General features: G+C 45.5%; 1 protein-coding gene across 1 annotated transcript in view; it reads right to left on the bottom strand.

The window, feature by feature from the left end:
• The window catches only part of SAMD12 (sterile alpha motif domain containing 12), an 803045-nt gene that overhangs the window by 325618 nt on the left and 454596 nt on the right, over positions 1-22831 (bottom strand). The window lies entirely within an intron of this gene.

Genomic DNA, 22831 nt, shown 5'->3' on the forward strand with positions numbered 1-22831 from the left:
AAAGTCTTTTTCTCTGAGGCTTTCGTTAACCTCATGGTGGAGCAAACTAACTTGTATGCTCAGCAATTTTTGGACCAAAACTCGGGTTCATCATATTCTAACTGGTCTCCTGTAGACACAGTTGAAATGATGCAGTTTTGGAGCCTGGTCCTCCACATGGGGATCCTGAAGAAGCCTGAACTTCGGCAATATTGGAGTGTTGATATTTTATATAACACTCCAGTGTTCCGAATGGTCATGACCTGGACGCGTTTTGAGGCCATCCATAAGTTCCTGCATTACAACGATAATGCACGGTGTCCCGCACGAGATGACCCCAACTTTGATCATCTGTTCAAAGTTCGGCCGGTCATCGAACACTTCAACAAAAAGTTTGCTGAAGTGTATGTGGCTCAAAGGGACATCTACGTGGATGAGTTCTTAATTCATTTTAAGGGGCGGCTCAGATTCCGTCAATACCTGCCCAGCAAAAGGGCCAGGTACGGAATCAAACTCTACAAGCTGTGTGAGAGTACCTCAGGGTACACCCACAGCTTTAGAGTCTACAAACGGAGGGACACCAGGATTGAACCACCTGAGTGTCCTTCTATCCTGGGAGTGAGTGGGAAAATTGTGTGGGATTTGGTGCACCCACTGCTGGATAAAGGTTATCACCTCTATACCGATAATGTTTACACCAGCATCCCACTCTACAAATCTCTCTCTGCGCGAGGTACCACAGCCTGTGGTACTGTCCGCAAAAATCAGAGAGGCCTCCTGAAGACGCTACTTGGGCAGACTCTCAGAAAAGGTGAGAGCAAAGCCCAATGTAGCGACCACCTACTGGTTGTCAAGTACAAGGACAAAAGGGATGTCCTTCTATTGACCACCATACATACATGGCAGCGCCCTCAGCACTGTAATGGGTACCTCTACAGAGGTCAGCAAACCGACCTGTGTACTGGGGTACAACAAAAACATGGGAGGAGTTAATTTCTCTGATCAACACCTCCAGCAGTACAGTGCTTTGAGAAAGGCCAGGGTGTGGTACAAAAAGTTGTCCGTGCACATTGTACAAATGGCAATGCTCAACGCTTTCCTGCTGTCACGATGTGCACACAACACCAATACGTCGTACCTTCATTTCCAGGAAGTAGTGGTTAAGGCCCTGATGTTTGGCATGAGGGAAGGTGCGGGCCCCAGTACTTCTGGAACTGAAGGTGCACGTATCGTACCAGGTCAGCATTTTCTGGGGGTGGTCCCACCAACTGGAAGAAAAGGTAAGCCGCAAAAAAGGTGCCGAGTGTGCTACAAAAGAGGAATACGCAAGGACACCATCTATCAATGCGACACCTGCCCCGAAACACCTGGCCTGTGTATGAAGGATTGCTTTTAATTGTACCACACCTCCATGCACTACTAATTTACAGAAAACAGATTTATTCCAAAGGAGGCACATCTACGTAAGTTCTTTGGGGGTCTACTTTCCAAAATGTTGTCACTTGTGGGTTTTTCTCCTGTTTCGGCACATCAGGGGCTCTGCAAATGGAACATGATGCCCGCAGACGATTCCATCAAAGTCTGCATTCCAAAACGTCAGTACTTCCCTTTCGAGCCCTAACGTGTGCCCAAACATTTTTTCACACATATGGGGTACCAGCGTACTCAGGACAAATTGGACAACAACTTTTATGGTCCAATTTCTCCTGTTACCCTTGGGAAATTAAAAAAATGGAGACTAAAAGATCATTTTTGTGGGCAAAAAATAGGATTTTTTATTTTCACACCCGGGCATTATAAACTTCTGTGAAGCACTTGGTGGATAAAAGTGCTCATCACACATCTAGATAAGTTCCTTAGGGGGTCTAGTTTCCAAAATGGGGTCACTTGTGGGGGGTTTGCACTGTTTAGGCACATCAGGGTGTTAGGACTGGCGGAACGCACCAAGACAGATGATAAAGGTGCGTTCGCAGTCCGGGGTCCACCGTGCAGGTGAGAACCTGCTGCTAGCAATTAGCAGACAATATGGCGGTACACTAAAGTATACACGCGTGGGTTAAACCTCACCCAGCGTGAAGAAAGCGATCCTGTTAATTCACAGGACCGCAGTACCGCACTAGTGCGCGAGCAAGTGGTCAGCGGACTTAACCCCAGAAGGGATTGGAGCCCGATTAGACCCTTGCTGGCGTAACACCGCAACTGGGTGTGTAGAGAACCTTAAGCAATCTATGTGCACAAGAGTGCGAGCGATGCCGCACTAACGGACGCCACTAACCACCCAGACTCGGGTATGGAAAGCGCAAGGCAGGCGCACGGCGCCGTACTGGCAGGCACAGCTACAGGACGCTGTGATGTGTGTTAGTGCTGTAGGCTAAGTCGGGCGCTAGGTAGCAGCCATACACCTTCCGCGAACAGACATTCAATAGGGTAGGGGTTTCCAAGGACGACTTGCACTCACAACATACACACATAAGCAATTGTAAAACAATACTAGCGCATGGCCGTGCGGTCATGCGCAGTTTATATAGCAGCAGCACAGGAAGTGGCCACAGCACTTTTGCCCTTCTAGGACCTGCCAAGAGGACCAATGGAATGTGCTGCAGAGCCTGAGCACATGACCCTCGATCTCCAACGGGAGACCTTACACTGGGCATGCTCAGTACATGCAGACAAGGACTTAGTCCCAGAGAAGTCCGCTCGCTGCTGACCAGCACTGACTTTAAAGGCAGAGACTGGAGAAGCAGCACTAACTCTCAGAACAGAGTGAGAATGAGCAAGACGCTGGGACCGACGTCCTTGCTGAGCAGGCTCCACTGCGGCTGGACAAGAATGGGAGACCGCAGCGGAAGTGGCTCGAGATTCCCCCTGTGCAGAAGCGGGAACTCGACCCCTAACATTGCCCCCCCCTCCTTGGGCCTCGCTACGTTCGAAGGCAGCAATGAGCTGCGGGGCCCGAATGTGCTCAACAGGCTCCCAGGACCTGTCCTCGGGGCCATAACCCTTCCAGTCCACCAAATAAAATTTTTTACCACGCACCACCTTGCACCCCAAAATAGCGTTCACCTCATAATCGTCCGTAGACGAACCCGATGTCCCAGCAGATGACTCGGAAAAGCGGGACATATACACGGGTTTCAAGAGGGACACATGAAAGGTGTCGGTGATACCCAGGCGTGGCGGAAGGGCCAAACGATAGACCACAGGATTAACCTGCTCGAGGACCTTGAATGGACCCAAGTAGCGAGGAGCAAATTTAGTGGACTCAACTCGCAGCCTGATGTTACGGGCGGAGAGCCACACCAAGTCGCCAGGAGCAAAGGTCGGGGCGGGGCGCCGATGAGCATCAGCGGAGGACCTCATTCTCTCCTTAGAGGCCCGAATGGCATCCTGAGTGCGGTCCCAAATATCCCGTGCCTCCACAGCCCAGTCTGCCACCCTGGAGTCGGCGGAAGACACGGGCATAGGCACAGGTACCCGTGGATGCTGACCATAGATGAGGAGGAATGGGGTTTGTCCAGTGGAGTCGGCAACGGCGTTGTTCAGTGCAAACTCTGCCCATGATAGCAAGGATGCCCAGTCATCCTGCCTGGCTGAAACAAAATGTCGCAGGTATGTGACCAAGGTCTGGTTGGCCCTCTCTACCAACCCATTCGTCTCGGGATGATAAGCGGAAGAGAGATTCAACTCAATACTGAGAAGACGACAGAGCTCTCTCCAGAACCGAGACGCAAACTGGGGACCCCGGTCACTGACAATTTTGTCTGGCATACCATGTAGGCGGAAGATATGTCTGATGAACAACGCTGCCAAGGCCCGTGCAGAAGGTAACCGCGGCAGCGGCACCAAATGCACCATTTTTGAGAAATGATCGGTGATGACCCAAATGATGGTACAGCCGCGAGACTTGGGCAAACCCACAACAAAGTCCATCCCGACCATCTCCCAGGGCCTATCTGCCACCGGCAAGGGATAGAGCAAACCAGCTGGCCTTTGACGCGGAGATTTATTTTTGGCGCAGGAGACACACGCCAGAACATAATCCCTGACATCCCGGACCATATGCGGCCACCAGTACGTCCTCGCCAGTAGCTCAGATGTCCTCTTTGTCCCAAAGTGTCCACCCACCCTGGACGAATGAGCCCAAGAGAGAACCTCCGGTCGCAAATTAATGGGCACAAAAGTCTTGCCCGGAGGCACAGGCTCTAGTGATACCGGCGCCACGGTTCTCAGGCTCTCGGAAGGGACAATAAGCCGAGGCTCCTCTTCCTCCTCCTCAGTTGACATAAGGGAGCGAGAGAGAGCGTCAGCACGGATATTCTTCTCCCCGGCGAGATAATGAAGGGAAAAGTGGAACCGGGAGAAGAACAGGGACCATCTGGCCTGGCGAGAATTTAGCCGCTGGGCTGTCTGCAAATAGACCAAATTTTTGTGGTCCGTGTAAACTTGGAAGGGAAACCGCGCACCTTCCAGAAGGTGTCTCCACTCCGAAAAGGCCAACTTCATTGCTAGCAACTCCCTGTCCCCGATGGAGTAGTTCCTCTCCGCTGGCGTGAAGGTCTTGGAGAAGAAGAAGCATGGATGCTTCCGACCTTGAGCATCCTTTTGGTAGAGGACTGCTCCAGCACCAACGGACGAGGCATCCACCTCCAGTAGGAATAGCTTATCCACATCGGGACGATGTAAGATGGGAGCGCTAGCAAAGTGGGACTTAATAGAAGTGAAGGCCTTGGAGACCTCTTCCGACCACAATTTGGGATTCGCTCCCTTCTTGGTGAGGGCTACCAAGGGAGCCACCAGAGTTGAGAAGTGGGGAATGAACTGGCGGTAATAGTTTATGAACCCCATAAAGCGCTGCACCGCTTTAAGAGAATGGGGCTCTTGCCAGTCCATCACAGCCTGTAGTTTGGCAGGATCCATAGCCAATCCCTGGGCGGAGATGATATAGCCCAGGAAAGGTAAGGACTCCTGCTCAAACACACACTTCTCCAACTTTGCGTAAAGAGAGTTTGCCCGTAGGAGGTCGAAGACTCTGCCAACATCTCTCCGGTGGGAGTCAATATCTGGAGAAAAGATGAGAATATCATCCAGATAGACTACAACCGAGGTGGAAAGCATATCCCGGAAGATGTCGTTGACAAAGTCTTGAAAAACGGCAGGTGCATTACAGAGCCCGAAGGGCATCACCAGATACTCATAGTGCCCATCTCTGGTGTTAAATGCCGTTTTCCACTCGTCCCCCTCACGGATGCGAATCAGGTTGTAAGCACCCCGCAGATCTAGTTTCGTAAACACTCTAGCTCCCCGAAGCCTATCGAAAAGCTCAGATATCAACGGCAAAGGGTACTTGTTCTTAACTGTGATAGCATTAAGACCCCTGTAGTCTATGCATGGACGTAGTTCTCCATTCTTCTTCTGCACGAAGAAGAACCCTGCCCCAGCAGGTGACACTGACTTCCTAATGAACCCTCTTGCCAGATTCTCTTGTATGTACTGAGACATTGCCTCCGTTTCCGGGAGAGATAATGGATAGACTCGACCCCGGGGAGGCTCAGCACCAGGCAAGAGATCGATAGGACAGTCATAGGGGCGATGGGGTGGAAGGGTCTCCGCCGCCTTCTTGGAGAACACGTCTGCATAAGACCAATATTGCTTGGGGAGAGAGGATAGATCTGCGGGTACCTCAGTAGTAGCAACCTGAACGCACTCTCGGTGACACCTACCCCCACATGATTCACCCCATCCCAGAATTCTGCCTGAGGACCACTCGATGTGAGGAGAGTGGTACCGTAGCCAAGGTATCCCCAACAGGACCTCATCAATACCCTCAGGAATGACGAGTAGAGAAATAATCTCCTGATGGGATGGCGACAGGGACAGAGTAACAGGGATGGTCTGATGTGTTATCTGTGCGGGGAGTGTCGACCCATTCACCACTCGTACCGTTACTGGTTGGGATAGCATAACCAGGGGTATTGCGTGACGTTGGGCGAAGGCAGAAGACATAAAATTGCCCTCCGCCCCAGAATCCACGCAGAGGTCTACCGAGTGGGAGGATGAGCCAAAGGTAATTGTCCCCTTAAAGGACAATTTGGAGGCAAACGTCGCAGTGTCTAGTGCACCTCCACCTACTACCACTAGACGCTGACGTTTCCTCAACCGCTGATGACATCTGGTGGGAAGATGTCCTGACTGTTGGCAAACCTGGCAACCCTGGAGTGCACGAGCAGTCTGGGACTTAGATCCCGCTCGTGACACCACCTTAGGTTCCTGGAACTCAGGAGCCTGAACTGGAGATTCCAAAGGTTTGGCGAAGGTGGGAGCCAGCCGAAACCTCTGCCTACACTGGGCTCGCTCTAACCTCCGCTCGTGAAAACGGCGGTCAATGTGAGTAGATACTGCTATTAACTCCTCCAGTGTGGCGGGAATCTCCCTAGTGGCCAGAGCGTCCTTAACGTGGTCAGCCAGCCCCCTCCAAAATATAGGGATAAGGGCTTTATCCGACCACTCCAGCTCAGATGCCAGAGTGCGGAAATGGACGGCAAAAAGGCTGACCAAGGACGAGCCCTGAGTCAGTGCCAACAGTTGGAGCGCCGTGTCATGGGTGACACGAGGTCCTAGAAAGACCTGTTTCAGAGTGCTCAGGAATAACGGAGCACTCTGCACCACATGATCGCCACGCTCCCACAGCGGCGTAGCCCACTGCAACGCCCTGTCCGACAATAAGGAAATTATAAAGCCCACCTTAGCCCGCTCTGTAGGGAAACGAGAGGCCAGAAGCTCGAGATGTATTGAGCACTGACTCACGAAACCCCTACAGGACTTACTGTCACCAGAAAATTTCTCTGGTAGCGGGAGGCGAGATAGCGTCGGTACAGGAGCGGCAGTGGACAAGGTAGCTGCAGCCACACTTGCAGCCTGAACAGCGACAGCAGTAACATCCACAGCTGAGGTTGAACGCTCAAAAGCCGCCAACCTTCCCTCCAGCTGCTGGATGTACCGCTGTAAACGCTGATCGTCCGCCATTTTACTAGCCAGACCCTGGCGCTAGTATTCTGTTAGGACTGGCGGAACGCACCAAGACAGATGATAAAGGTGCGTTCGCAGTCCGGGGTCCACCGTGCAGGTGAGAACCTGCTGCTAGCAATTAGCAGACAATATGGCGGTACACTAAAGTATACACGCGTGGGTTAAACCTCACCCAGCGTGAAGAAAGCGATCCTGTTAATTCACAGGACCGCAGTACCGCACTAGTGCGCGAGCAAGTGGTCAGCGGACTTAACCCCAGAAGGGATTGGAGCCCGATTAGACCCTTGCTGGCGTAACACCGCAACTGGGTGTGTAGAGAACCTTAAGCAATCTATGTGCACAAGAGTGCGAGCGATGCCGCACTAACGGACGCCACTAACCACCCAGACTCGGGTATGGAAAGCGCAAGGCAGGCGCACGGCGCCGTACTGGCAGGCACAGCTACAGGACGCTGTGATGTGTGTTAGTGCTGTAGGCTAAGTCGGGCGCTAGGTAGCAGCCATACACCTTCCGCGAACAGACATTCAATAGGGTAGGGGTTTCCAAGGACGACTTGCACTCACAACATACACACATAAGCAATTGTAAAACAATACTAGCGCATGGCCGTGCGGTCATGCGCAGTTTATATAGCAGCAGCACAGGAAGTGGCCACAGCACTTTTGCCCTTCTAGGACCTGCCAAGAGGACCAATGGAATGTGCTGCAGAGCCTGAGCACATGACCCTCGATCTCCAACGGGAGACCTTACACTGGGCATGCTCAGTACATGCAGACAAGGACTTAGTCCCAGAGAAGTCCGCTCGCTGCTGACCAGCACTGACTTTAAAGGCAGAGACTGGAGAAGCAGCACTAACTCTCAGAACAGAGTGAGAATGAGCAAGACGCTGGGACCGACGTCCTTGCTGAGCAGGCTCCACTGCAGCTGGACAAGAATGGGAGACCGCAGCGGAAGTGGCTCGAGATTCCCCCTGTGCAGAAGCGGGAACTCGACCCCTAACACAGGGGCTCAGCAAACGCGACATGGTGTCCGATCTCTATTCCAGCTAATTTTAGCTTGAAAAAGTCAAATGGCGCTCCTTCCCTTCTGAGCCCTGCAATGAGCCCAAACAGTGGTTCCCCCCACATATAGGGTATCGGCGTACTAAGGATAAATTGGACTACAACTTTTGTGGTCCAATTTCTTCTGTTACCCTTGTGAAAATAAAAAATTGGGGACTAAACGATCATGTTTGTGGAAAAAATATGATTTTTCATTTTCATGCCCGGGCGTTTTAAACTTCTGTGAAGCACTTGGGGGATAAAAGTGCTCACCACACATCTAAATAAGTTCCTTAGGGGGTCTAGTTTCCAAAATGGTGTCAATTGTGGGGGGTTTCCACTGTTTAGGCACATTAAGGGCTCACCAAACGAGACATGGCGTCCGATCTCAATTCCAGCTAATTTTAGCTTGAAAAAGTCAAATGGCGCTCCTTCCCTTCTGAGCCCTGCCATGCGCCCAAACAGTGGTTCTCCCCCACATATGGGGTATCGTCGTACTCAGGACAAATTGGACTACAACTTTAGTAGTCCAGTTTCTTCTGTTACCCTTGTGAAAATAAAAAATTGGGGACTAAACCATCATGTTTGTGGAAAAAATATGATTTTTCTTTTTCACGCCCAGGCGTTATAAACTTCTGTGAAGCTTCTGGGGGTTCAAAGTGCTCATCACACATCTAGATAAGTTCCTTTGGGGGTCTAGTTTCCAAAATTGTGTCACTTGTGGGGGGTTTAAATGTTTAGGCACATCAGGGGCTCGTCAAACGCAACATGGCATCCGATCGCAATTCCAGCCAATTTTAGGTTGAAAAAAATCAAACGGCTCTCCTTCCCTTCCGAGCCCTGCCATGCGCCCAAACAGTGGTTCCCCCCACATATGGGGTATCAGCATACTCAGGACAAATTGGACAATAACTTTTGCAGTCAAATTTCTCCTGTTACCTTTGGGAAAATAAAAAAAATTGTTGATAAAAGATCGTTTTCATGACTAAAAAGTTAAATTTTCATTTTTTCCTTCAACATTGCTTTAGCTCTCATGAAGCACCTGAAGGGTTAATAAAGGGTTTTGATCAGCTTGAGGGGTGCAGTTTTTAGAACGGTGTCACTTTTGGGTATTTTTTGCTATATAGACCCCTAAATGTGACTTCAAATGTGAGGTGGTCCCTAAAAAAAAATTGTTTTGTAAATTTTGTTGTAAAAATGAGAAATTGCTGGTCAACTTTTAACCCTTATAACTCCCTAACAAAAAAAATTTTGTTTCCAAAATTGTTCTGATGTAAAGTAGACTTGTGGGAAATGTTACTTATTAAGTATTTTGGGTGACATATCTCTGTGATTTAAGGGCATAAAAATTCAAAATTGGAAAATTGCAAAATTTTCAAAATTTTCGCCAAATTTCCATTTTTTTCACAAATAAACACAAGTTAATATCAAAGAAATTTTACCAATATCATGAAGTAGAATATTTCACGAGAAAACAACCTCAGAATCGCCAAGATCCGTTGAAGCGTTCCAGAGTTATAACCTCATAAATGACAGTGGTCAGAATTGTAAAAATTGGCCCAGTCATTAACGTGCAAACCACCCTCGGGGCTTAAGGGGGTATAATGCAGCCACCCCATAGAGCATAATGCAGCCACCCCACAGAGTATAATGTAGCCCACTAAGAGTATAATGCAGCCCGCCATACAATATAATGTAAGCCCCCATAGAATATAATGCAGCCCCCCTCATAGTATAATGCAGCCTCTCCATAGAATACAATGTAGCCCTCCTCATATAGTATAATGAAGCCCCCATACAATATAATGTAGCCCCCAAAGAATATAATGTAGCCCCCCATAGAACATAATACAGCCCACCTCCTCATATAATATAATGTACCCCCTATAGAATATAATACAGCCCAACTCCCCATAGAATATAATGTACCCCCCATAGAATATAATACAGCTCATCTCCCCATAAAATATAATGTACCCCCGTAGAACATATTACAGCCCCCCCAGAATGGCCCCACAGTCCAGTACTCACTGATATAGTAAAAAAAACAAAAACATCACAATGGTCACCTCTCCTCCTGCCCCGAGCTGCTCTAGGCTCCAGCCTCCGGTCTCAGATTCTGCACTGCCCGAACCCGCACACAGCGGTGTGTCATGAAGTGACATCATCGCGCACCTGCAGTGTCAGAGGCAGAGGGGAATGATGGGAGAGGGAGCGTCATCTGACGCTCTCTCCTCCATCATTGCTTTCAAACGTAATGGCATCAAAGATGCCAGTATAGTTTAATGCGGCTCCGGCAGCAAGGGGAGTCGGCGCTGATGGCAGGTGTGCCCCCCTGATCCACGGGCCCAATAGCGGCTGCGTGATATGCCGCTATTAGTGACATGCCACTGGCTGGGGATGTCTGGGGGAGCGGGGGCCCTAGGCAGCTGTGTGTTCTGCACGCCGCTAACGCCGACCCTGACAGCATGCAATGTGTGCGCTGTCAACATTCTCTGTTGCAATCTCTCATGTAAGCAGACCCCTATAAACAAAAATGGGTCTATATCATAATAAACAAGACTCTAGAAGACAACATGGTGTGTTTTTGTGTGTCTCCAGGTTGGAGACTCGGGTATACCCCATGCAAATCAACCTGATGGTGAATAAATTGTCTCCCCCAAAATAATAACCTGCAAAAAACACCTCCGGATTAAAAGAAAATCTTCCAAAACACTTCAAAATGGTTTTATGAAACAAAAAACTTCTTAAAAAAAACTCAAAGAAGATGCGTTTCCTGAAGAGTTTTCCACTTGAATGTCTCAAACAACCTGCTTGTGTACATAGCTTGAGTCTTTTTTGCACAGTGTATGGATCAGAAGCTCAGCAGAAACTCCAAGTTTTTGAGGAGTTTTGAGTTGTTCAGTATGATTTAAGGAGTTTACGCTCAGTTTCCTCAGTTTCTGCTTCAAAATATCCTAAAAAACATATGAATTTTTGGATAGAAATCCCACATCAATTAAACACTGACATTTGGGTTTTCTGGAGAGATGACCCTGACTGAGAAGACTCTTGAGGTTCGGCATCAAGGAGACATTCACAGACACTTGATATTCCATTTTAATGACACAAGGACACTTAGATGTCAGATGTCATCGTTCTGTAACCCTGAAGTTTCACAACAACTCTACACTGAGCACTGGGATTCCTGGATGATCACACACTGTCCCTTAGAGTTCTGTAATAATAAAATATTTAAGGATCCAGAGAATACTGACACCTTGGACTTGAGGTTATCAAATCTTTTGAATCCAATTGCCTTGGACGTGTATAAAACTCTGACGTCTCCTACAATCCAACCACTTCCAAGGTCTTTAACGAAGCACAGCCTTAGTAATGTCAAATTAATTTCTATATAGAAATGTATGGTAATCTGATTGTAACCAACAGCCCATTTAATTACACAATGCACCGACAGATTTTTATTGTTTTTAAAAATTAATAAACGATGCAAAACTTATTCCTTTTAGTCATTTGAGATAACGCATACCATACGATGCAGAACACTGACTCAAACTGATGGTGTCGCTGTCAGATGGTAACCTGATCCTGCTGTGACTGAGACAAATGATGTACCGCATATTCCATAGATCGCGCCATCCACTAATACCCTTTCCGGAAGCAAAGTAGGTCAATTACTTGCACGGCCAGTGACGGTCCACTGCTAGCAGCACCCACATCATCCATTAAATAGCTAGGCACACATACCGAAAGCAAAATGTGGCAGCAAGCAGCAGAATACAGTAGGTGTATCATGTATGGTTGTCAAATTGAAATAGTAAAAAAGATTAGCAAAAACTGGCATACACAGTGTTACATTTATTTTCCATTACTTCAACAAGGTTTAACCCCTTCCTAAAAATAGCAAAGTAAGAAATGCTAGTTATGTAAACGTCCAAAAATCCAGTACCTGCAAAACAGTGCCTAACTAGTCCAGTATATATCAATGTAAAATTGGACTAGTAAAACAAGTGTGCAAACAAAAAAATATTAAAATATCACATGCACACTTTGAGACATAGACATTTGCAGTTACATTTTTGGGTTTTAATTATTTTCTTTTGCATTTTTACTCTCCCTTTACAAAAATGATTGAACAAGAAATACAAAAATTCAGTACATTTGCAAGCACACCCTACCTGATGACTCTGAATTCATTTTTGTTCTTCTATAAAAACTATTGCGTGGTCTTGTTGCTGCTTTCTAGTGCATTAAGAATGAAGTAATTAGGAATGAAGAAAAAAATTGCACATGTAATTCCTGTTGCATAGTTTGGCAGCAGAAGAAACTTGTGAGAGTAGATTATATGGGGAAATTCAACTTTTATCTTCACAGAACATGAGGTACATGCATCAGCTTCTTAATACAGCATAGCAAGAAGTCTAAAGGACCTTTTACCAGAGAGAAAGTGAAACCTGTCATGGTTTGCTGGGTTTGCAGGTTAGGTGGTTTAAAAGTTAATGTGGATGGCCTCTCTTTGGGGTCTTGGGAGAGTTCTTATAGCCTTATTGTGGGGTCATTCTCTGTCATTTATACTCTGAGCTGAGTGTGTCTGACCCTGTTCTACCTATCTTTGTATGTCTGCTTGGTTTTTGATCTGGTCCCGTCCCTGTTAAAGTCTTCCATTTGCTGATTCTGTACCTCACCGCCCTCTTTGTGTATGACCTTTTGGCTACGTCTTGATATCACTTTGGTTGTCCCTGCTGTACTTCGCCGCCCTCTTTGTGTATAACCTTTGGCTACGTCCTGACCTCCCTCCGGCTGTCCCTGCTGTATCTCACTGCTCTCTCTGTGTATGACAATATTGCTTTGCTGACCTGACTACTGTTTCTTCCTCTTCACCTGTGCTTTCCTGCGCTGCTGTTGGTTCCCAGTGTGGCTTTGCAGTAGCTCCGCCCCTTTCTCTGACGTGCGATCACATGACCGCAGGTCCTGTTGGTGCTAAGTATTCAACAGCATCTCCACTCTCCTCAGGTCCCGGCTCCTGGCTGCTCATACCCACGCTAGACACCGGACCCCTCGACCCCTTGTAGCTGCGGGTAAGAGTCCTCAGAATTTCCCTGTCTGCATCCTCTGTAGCCAGGGTAGTGGTTACCAAAGGTCCTCACCTTACAAAAAACAAAGTACAACAAGTATATGCATTACATTCAACTAAGCATATAACATTAACAACATCGCCATCTACTGTCAGAAAAGAGTAAATTCCTCCTGCACACAAATAAGTCTGTATCTGTTGCATATCTGCCAGCAATTCCAATGCCAAAGGACAGATGCCAGCTACACCATATCACTAATCAGTCACTCTGGCACTGCTGCTTGCACCGCTCCAATCACTCTCTTCTCAATTTAATCTCAGACCACTACTCTCATTTTCAGTGTAACAGTTATACTACACGTTGCTGTTTGGAATATTTGCCCAATGTTTTTTTGGCTTTCTTTTCCTTCCTCCATTGCTGAGCTGTAAGTTCTGATTTTCTATCACGATCCTAAATTCACCTTAAGGTCTTGTTCATACACTGCATTTTAGCCATGTTTTTCGCCAATTTTCTCTGAGCGTTTTCACCCAGAATAATAATAAAAAAAAAAACATTTTAAAATACCAGAAAAGTGAATGAGATTTCTGAAATCTCATGTTCATGCTGCTTATTTTTTTTTCTTGCGGATTTGAGACGGTCTCAGTTCTTTCAGCATTTTTGCAGCGGTTCTCACCAACTTAAATGAATTTAGAAAACATGCATAAAAAACGCACTTATTTTGCTTTGCATGTTTCTTTTTAAGAGACACATTTTTGGTGCAGAAATGTCTGCTGCAAATACCTAATGTGTGCACATACCCTAAAGCGGCTACTGTGTTCCCTTCCTCGGCTTTTTTACAGGCTATAATAGTCCAACTTGATCGGCTATACCATGTGATGTGTTATCTGCAAGGTATTATGAGGAAGCCTACATGGTCGCGACTGAGGTCAGTACAGTCTCCAATGACTGATGTAATCTTCTGCAGTGTGCAAAAATGTGCAAGGCATTTTGGGGGCAATTGAATCGCATATTATTCGAGTTCACCAGGACCTGCAAATTTAATAAAATTCTACTCGCATTAGATTCACATTTAATTGACTAGATCATGTTTACTTTGGACCCCAAAAACATTGATAAATTGTTTGGGATTCTCATTCTATTGTTTTTTTTTTGTTTGTTTTTTGCTTCACTGATTTCAGCCCTTTATAAACTGGTATAAAACCGAGTAAATTACTGAATCGCGAAAATAATTGATTTAATTCTACAAGAAAAACAAAGAAGTAAATCACATTATGTGGCACATTAAGAACGCATTTCCAATGCTGCTTATTATTTAGTTTCTACAAATAACCTCTTACTGTGTGATAAGTGAGAAAGAAATAAAAAATCCATTTTTCTTTTTTGCAGGTTAGGAGTTATGAGAAGAAAAATAGAAGTTTGGCAAAAAGAAAAGAACGAACACTCGTGGGTGGAAATGTGCAACAAGACGAATTATACACTGCCAGCTCCAGTATTTGCTAAGCAGCGAAGGAGAGGAGCTGGCGGCTTTAAAGCTTCTTCTAGGATGCTTTCCTTTCTTGTCATATGAGAGAAAGTCCTTAGGTTTATGAAAGTGGGGTCAAAGGGGGAACCGCACTATTTTGGGTATTGGCGCAAGAAGGAAAATCAATAAAAATATAAGGAAACTTGGTAAAATCGACTCTGCAGTTGATTTATCAAATTTTTCTTGGTGTACAGTAGTAGTCCCTGAACAGTGACTTGGAAGCCACATACTAGTAATATGGAGAATTACCTCTGCTTTTAATATAAATCTCTTGATTTTTTTTTTCACAGCTTATATAGCCCTGACACATTCTACAGAGCCGGACTCAAATTGTCCTCACTGGTTTCTGGAACAAAGGTGAAAAGAACTGGCTAAAATGGAGCAGAGAGCTCTCAGTATATGTACATTGTGAATTCAGGGGGTGGGCACAGCCAGGCTTGGACTGGATCACAGGAGAGCAGGAGAATCCTCTGGTGGGCCCCTGTAAGCGAGTTGGCCACCACCCTCTTATATGAGCAGTACTTGGCACTATACACTTGTGTCTTTGTGTGCAGACAAAGGTGGCATCTTATTCATTTACCAATCTACCCAGTTCATTGTTATATAATTTGTGGATAATGTCACATTTACATGTAGTTGAACAGTTGGGCCCGGAGTTGGTTACTGGTGGGCCTTTGGCACCCCAATCTGACACTGGACAGCAGTAAGTTTGTATGGTGCAGTTTCAGCCAATAGATGCAGAACAGGAAGTGATGTCATTGATGGGGGCTTAATTTTGACTACTTCTCTGCAGCGCAGTAAGTGGCAGTCATTTTACTGTGGTTTTAAAAACCCATAGGGACCAATTTATGAAGACCAGTGTAGCACACAAATAACAGTAATACATCAATGCATAACCTACTGACAAAGTACCACATGGGGGACCACATACATGGAAGAAGAGAGGGGGCAACTGAGGGTCCCCGCCTCCTCGTTACATGCACTTGGACCAGTCCTTTTACCCCATGAAGCTCGCTGTGTTGGATTGAGCAAGAAACAGGAAGTATCTGGTCAGGAAGTGAAGAGAAGAATTTGTGCCTGTGTGAGAAGGACAGGACAATAAGTGTGTTCTAACACTGAGAGACTGATAAATGTACTATTGGCTTCAAGGGAGAAGATGGTGCCTGGTTACCGCAGGATCGAGCACCATGACCATGTCAGAAGGGAAGAATCGCATTGCACAGCTAAGTTGGTTCTCCCCAAGCAATTGAGAGGGGAAATAAAACTGTGGTACCAGTAATTACTCAGCATTGTAAGTGGGAATGAGACTTTTCAAGACCCAGAAGTGTCATTTAACCTGAAGAGAGCACACCAAACTCAACTCCACTTCATCAGGACCAAGCGGCTATCAGACTTTTTTCTAAGTGCTACAGAACTGTGAGTGTGACACCGGTGTTCAACTCTGTTAGGGTGTAGAGCACGGTTCATTAGCTAGAGTGCTGTAGCAGCTCGTCTGATTATCGGAAGCCAGGCAGGAAGTTGAAAGACAGCAGCTTGAACAAAATTGTTTATACTGTTTGTATTGAAATTGGCATTGCCATCTCTGGTGCCCAGTTTGTATGACACCTTCCAGCTATCTCTCTTTGTATCTAGTATTGCTGTTATCACTACAATAACAGTTAGTCTTATTTTCTGGCATATAAATGTGGCACCCCAGGAGTTCAGGTACCACAGTGTTTTTGCCTTCCTCTCGGGGAGGGTAATGCCATGCCTGGAGATAGGAGGAATCCCTTTGGCAGGTAAGCTGTATATGCAACACATTCTGACTCCAGGCCAGAAGGGGGAGCTCAAAAAGCCAGTTTTAGGGGAGAGCTTCTCTCAATTCACATCCTGGTCTGGAGAAGGAGTTAGTTAGTTGGTCCTGGGAGACCAGAGAGAGCAGATATCTAGCAGAGACAAACAGAGAGTGAGGGAGCACAGAGGAGTGATTAGGAGTTTGAGGAAGGCTGTGATTAAGCCCCTTAGAGCTGAAGCACAGAGGTCGGGCACTGGGAGCCTGAGGCTGTGAGGAACTGCAAGTCCCACAGCAGAACCGGAGGGCATAGGACTATACGTAAATTGCCCACACCACACCTGAGGTACAGCAGCAGTCTAGAGCCTGGAGTCACCATGCAGAGAGACCCCAGAGGAACAGCTCAAGCTGCCTACCATGCAGGCACTGTCCCAGGACAGGAGAGAATGAGGACCTTGTTAGGACACTACAGATAGCAAGGCACTAACTGACCAGTGCAAAGTGGAAGGCTTCCAAACTGACTTGTCAAGAGGGTTTCCACCTTGGGCACCGGTGCTCAGGAAGGATATAATGGAACTAGAGAGAGTACAAAGGAGGGCAACAAAATTAATAAAGGGGATGGGAGAACTACAATACCCAGATAGATTAGCGAAATTAGGATTATTTAGTCTAGAAAAAAGACGACTGAGGGGCGATCTAATAACCATGTATAAGTATATAAGGGGACAATACAAATATCTCGCTGAGGATCTGTTTATACCAAGGAAGGTGACGGGCACAAGGGGGCATTCTTTGCGTCTGGAGGAGAGAAGGTTTTTCCACCAACATAGAACAGGATTCTTTACTGTTAGGGCAGTGAGAATCTGGAATTGCTTGCCTGAGGAGGTGGTGATGGCGAACTCAGTCGAGGGGTTCAAGAGAGGCCTGGATGTCTTCCTGGAGCAGAACAATATTGTATCATACAATTATTAGGTTCTGTAGAAGGATGTAGATCTGGGGATTTATTATGATGGAATATAGGCTGAACTGGATGGACAAATGTCTTTTTTCAGCCTTACTAACTATGTTACTATGTTACTATGTTACTCTCTTCAGGATGCCTGGATTCCATCTACACCTGTTGCCAGAACCCTGGGCTGTGGCCTGTTACCATCAGTAAACCAGGTAAAGACTACAACCCTGTGTCCTTCATTTATTTACTGGCAACCCACCATCCTTGCCCACTACACTGGGAGCCCTGGGGACCCCACTTCACCTGTAGGAAGTGTCACCATCTATGCGGCAGTAACATCACCCCAGAAGACCTCTTTAAGTAGCGTCGGTCCCTCTGACCGAGAACCACAGGTGGTGTCACGAATACAGACTTTATTCACCAAACTCTTAAAAGACTATCCCCTTTTAGCTTGAGTGCCCATGGCACAGACCGGGTCACAGCCACCGTGATATCCCCTTTAAGGGTGACCGGACACAGTACTGAGTACCCCAAGCCCTGGCGGGCAACTCATAAACCTCTGTATTTCAATAAAACCGTTTTTTTGTTTCTTTCTCCTCGTCTGCTGTACCATATTTGATTCCTGCCTGGTGGTGTCTTTCAGGCACCACTACATAGTTGTCAGTGATAGCTTGTTATAACCTGGTTTGGAGCTGGAGGTGTAAGCTTTCTGAAGAGAGCTAATCTAGAAGTTGTCTCTGGAGATATTTGTTTGGAAGTTTGTTTCAGTGTTTTTTCCTTACGTTATCTCCTCTTTGGTTTGCATCACCTAATTCTTCCCCTTCTCCCTTCCTGTAGTCTGGAAGCACGTTGAACGATTGCTGTTTCTTTTCTCCCTGTCTGTTTCTCTTTTGGTCTTTCTGTTAGAGCAGGACTAGCGTGCCTGCTTTCCTATGCACTAGTCAGGGTCTTTCTCAGGGTAAGAAAGGGATAGGAATGACACAATAGCAATGTGATCACTGCATGGGTGAAAAAACCCATATAGGGAAGCTAGGGAGCTTAGGTTTATGCACAGGAGGTGTCCACCTTTAATCTTTCCCTAGTGGCAGAGCTCCCCTTCACTTCAGTCTCGTTATGCATTGTCTCGCTTCTGGCAGAAGCATGACAGCTGCATCGGAGAGCACACAGTTCTGGCCAGCCGCACAACTATGCCACCTGCACAAACTGTCAATCAAAGGGGGACCATCTCTCCCAGCAAATAGGAAGCTGGTAGGCAGGGGAGCTGTATGCTCCTGAAGACAAGATGAGAAAACCGCTATAACTCCTGTGGTCAAAAGCATCCTCCACATCTAAATGTTTAGACTGATGATGATTGCTGTAATCACCACATTTACACATTCCCCCCATGATCTGGTACCAATGCATTGCTGGGCAGCTGGGACCTATTCAGCCTTGTTCTAAAGCATTTTTTATTGTGTAAAGGTAGTAAAAAACTATAAAAACTTGGCATTGCTTTAACAGTGTCGACCCACAGAATAAAGTTTAATGCGTCATTTAGCCTAAAGCTTCCTGAAAGATAAGAAAGCAAACTCTATCTCTTTGGACCTGTACAAAAAAGTTTGATCACACAACCGAAATACATTTTAATATTTTATTCGACACCAGGTCCCAAAACGCTTTGCAGTATAATCCAGACTGGAGTTTGACAAATCTGTGGAAGTCATCATCCTTTCCAGTTAATATTTTATCTTTTAGAAATGTTTAAATCCTCGATTTTTGGTTTCTTTGACTTTTTCTTTCTACAAGTTACATAAACTCAAATCCATTTTCCGACTGTGATTGTTCCTTTCTTCTGCATCTGGAATCTATGAAGGCACTCATCGCCGAGCAAGGAGCGCACAATACAAAGAGAGCCGGGCTTAACCATTTAGTACATAGCAAGTCTGGGAATATAATGCGAAAAACAAGAGGCGGCAAACTCAAGAGTCGTCTAGATGTGGAAACGATTTGCAAAGTCGGCCAAATGCTATTTCCATCAGCTGTAATGGAAGTATTACTTAGGCTGTTCTAGTATGTCATAATGCAGAGAGTGGGTCCATTCAACTATAGTAATAGAAATAAATGCAAGAAAAAAAGAAGAAAAAAAATCTGCAAAGGAACATTAATAAAACCATAGAAACAAAAACAGAAAATTGGTTGTTTCTCAACGCATGTTTTAAGCAAATCAATAAATTTCATTTTTCTAATGTAACGGATCGCAGAATCATGAGAACGTAATTTATCCTACATCAGATCAGAATGAAAAAATCCAGCAGTGTCATCACTAATAAATCTAAACTAGAAAACTACACTTCCTATCCAGAAAGTTTTGAGCCCTATCTGTCAGCTGAACATTTGTGTAGGGTTTCCACCTTGATAGGGCAGGTGCAGTTGGTCGTAGAGTCTCTCATCTGAGGGAATCGGGACGATTACGCAAATAGAATGTGATCATAGTGTGATCTGATTCCCTTATATGAGAAGATGTGTGAGGCCGTGGAAATTCACCGTCACTGATCCAAGTGGCAGATCCCTTCCATCTACTCCACGTTGATGGATTCAGGTTATCCAGGAATCCTCTAGATCAACAATGTCAAACTCAAATACACAGAGGGCCAAACTTAAAAACTTGGACAAAGTCGATGGCCAACCTTAATATTTATTTAAAAAGTCTACAGTTGAGGAAGTTTTTCCTAAGTATCAATATAATGAATAACTTATTCATATGGAAACAAACTTAAAGTGGTTGTCCCACGAACAAAGTACATTTCAATTAATAGAAATGGGGCATACTAGAATAATATAATATGTTATGTAAGAACATTAGAAAGCATATGGCCCAATGGTCTAATTTAAATGTGTAATAACAAAGGATACAAATCTTTGAATTAATAAATTATACAGATAATAAAGTATGTTGCCACAGTGAATTCCTCCACAGCAACCTCCATACACATTGTATGATGACAATACTGTACCCACCCCTCGCAAAACATGGTGACCCCCAACACAGTATGATGCCCCAACTGTGATTCCCATAGAGAATTATGGGCCCTACATAGTCCTATTGGCCCCACACAGTATAATGGGCAGCACATAGTCCTTCATACGATAGAGTGGCCCCACATAGTCCTCTATACAGTATTATGGGCAGCACATAGTCCTCCATACAGTATAATGAACCCCACAGCCCTCCATACAGAATAATGGACTTCCCACATAGTCCTCCCCACATTGACCTTCATAAAGAATAGTGGACCCCACATAGTCCTCAATACAGAATAATAAGCCCCATATAGCCCTCTATACAGTATAATGGCACCACATAGTCCTCCATACAGTATAATGGCCCCCAACATAGTCCTCCATACAGTATAATGGCCCCCACATCCAGGATGCAGATACAATTAAAAGTGCGATACCTGGCGGGGGTGGGAGGGTGGTGCCAGCATCGTCCGTCAAATATAATCACCCTGTGGGAAAATTTGGCTCGCGGGCTAGCATTGGACATGTGTGCTGTAGATCCTTTACAATAATTTTCTATGATGCCCCCCTATTGGGACAAGACAGCATTACATTGTATTCATGGACAAAGTATGCACTGGGAAGAAAGAATGGTTTTGCATAAAAGGACAAATCTATAAAATCCATCCCTTTTAACAAAATAGTCTGGAGAATCCATTAATAAAAATGGTCCTTCTGACTGTGAGACGCTGTACCTCCACATTCTCGACACTTCATCCATCCAGCGCTCTGCATAAAGGTTTAATTGTGCAGATTTACAGTGCAATATGTTACCTCTATCCGAAATACAGATCACAACCGCCCTGGATGTCGTCCAACGACGAGACACTTCTCATCTAACAATAACACCTTAATCTGCCAACATCTGTTCCTTCATTGTTGCTGCACAGACAATTCACAGCTCGCTGTTCAGCACATGAATGTTCAGACCAATCGGCAGTATTATGTGCGCCCCACAAATGGCGCTTACATCGATTGCTTTACCGAACTGGGAACTGCAGATGCCCCACATGAATTTCCAGTAAGGCTAAGTTCCTACGATGAGTTTTTGGTGAGTTTTTTTCAGCTGCGTATTTTATAAAAAATGTAAGTAATGGGTGCAGAAATGGTGCAAAAAATATCAAAAACTTACCAAAAGCTCATCGTGGCAATATAGCCTAAAGGGTGTGCATGAAATCCAAAAAAAGTGCCACACTTGACCAAAGATTGTGTCTCAATGGACTTTAGGTGCAATACCAGAAACAACCTTTATTGAAAAGTGGCACTATTTCTGCAAAAAAAATAAAAAATTCAAATCCTACAGCAGATTTTAAATGTATAATCATTCAGAAATTTTTGACATGGATTACGAATCAGATCTATCCCCAAATCCATATAGAAAAACTGAAAAAGCTTCCAGTTCTTTTCAATGGGAAATACACGTTGCCGTTCGTTCAGTGAGGTTGAACATTTTCCTGTGGAAGAACTGTAGCGTGAGAAAATATTCAGAAAAATTCCCACGCTACAGTTCATATGAGTTAATGCCACCAGGGGGCGCAGCTTCGGTGACAGCACCACAAGTTCCCGAAGCTACGCTACCTTCATTTCATTCATTCCCCAGTCTTTTACAGCCGGGATCGCTCGCATTAGCAGCGCTCCTGCTTGTAACTGTATTTAACCCCTTCAGATGGATTCACAGTGTGGGACATGACAGTACGGCGGACAGGTATGGGATATTGTTGGTTTTTAATTTTGGAAGTTTTTTCAGGAGAACGAGGGTCTTCAGGTGGGTTGAGTGTACAATAAGGAATAATAAAACCCTGTGTCTTTCTTTCTTTCATTAAAATACTTTATTCTTAATGTGTGTGGTTTTTTTAACCCTTTACTACTATTGTATTAATAATGGATAGGTGTCACATACTTGTGAAATTCACAAACTTGCTCTCACATGACCGCTAACTTTGGCACCAAAGAATCCAGACAGTGTGCACTGTGAGGATTCACAAGGCTCCAGTTACATAGAGTGACCTCATACTTGAGCCCCAAGCCTGGACAACCTCTTTAAGGCAGATTTCCAAAAAGTTGCAAAAAAGTCACAATTTCCGCTCCAGTAAGGTGGAGCCATGAAATTCAGTCTTCTTCTTGGGGCTCATTCAGACATCAGTTTCTCACATACTTGTCCTTTCCATGCTTTCAATTGCTAGATCTAATACCTATCATAGTCTACACATTTCCATGCGTATTTGCGCACTGGGCTGTTGACACCGAAACACGTCTGATCCTGATCAGAGCGTCGGATCAAACTTGTGAAAGCAAAAAAAGAAAAAAATCGGAAAGCACTCAGATGCCTTCTATGTGCCGTGCATTTTTCACCACTGACTGTTTTATAGGAGAAGCCAGAGAAACCGCCACCAGTTTATTTTTGCATAGAAGAAAAACTGATGATGG

The sequence above is a fragment of the Ranitomeya imitator genome, chromosome 6, assembly GCF_032444005.1.
Source record: "Ranitomeya imitator isolate aRanImi1 chromosome 6, aRanImi1.pri, whole genome shotgun sequence".
Lineage (NCBI taxonomy): Eukaryota > Metazoa > Chordata > Amphibia > Anura > Dendrobatidae > Ranitomeya > Ranitomeya imitator.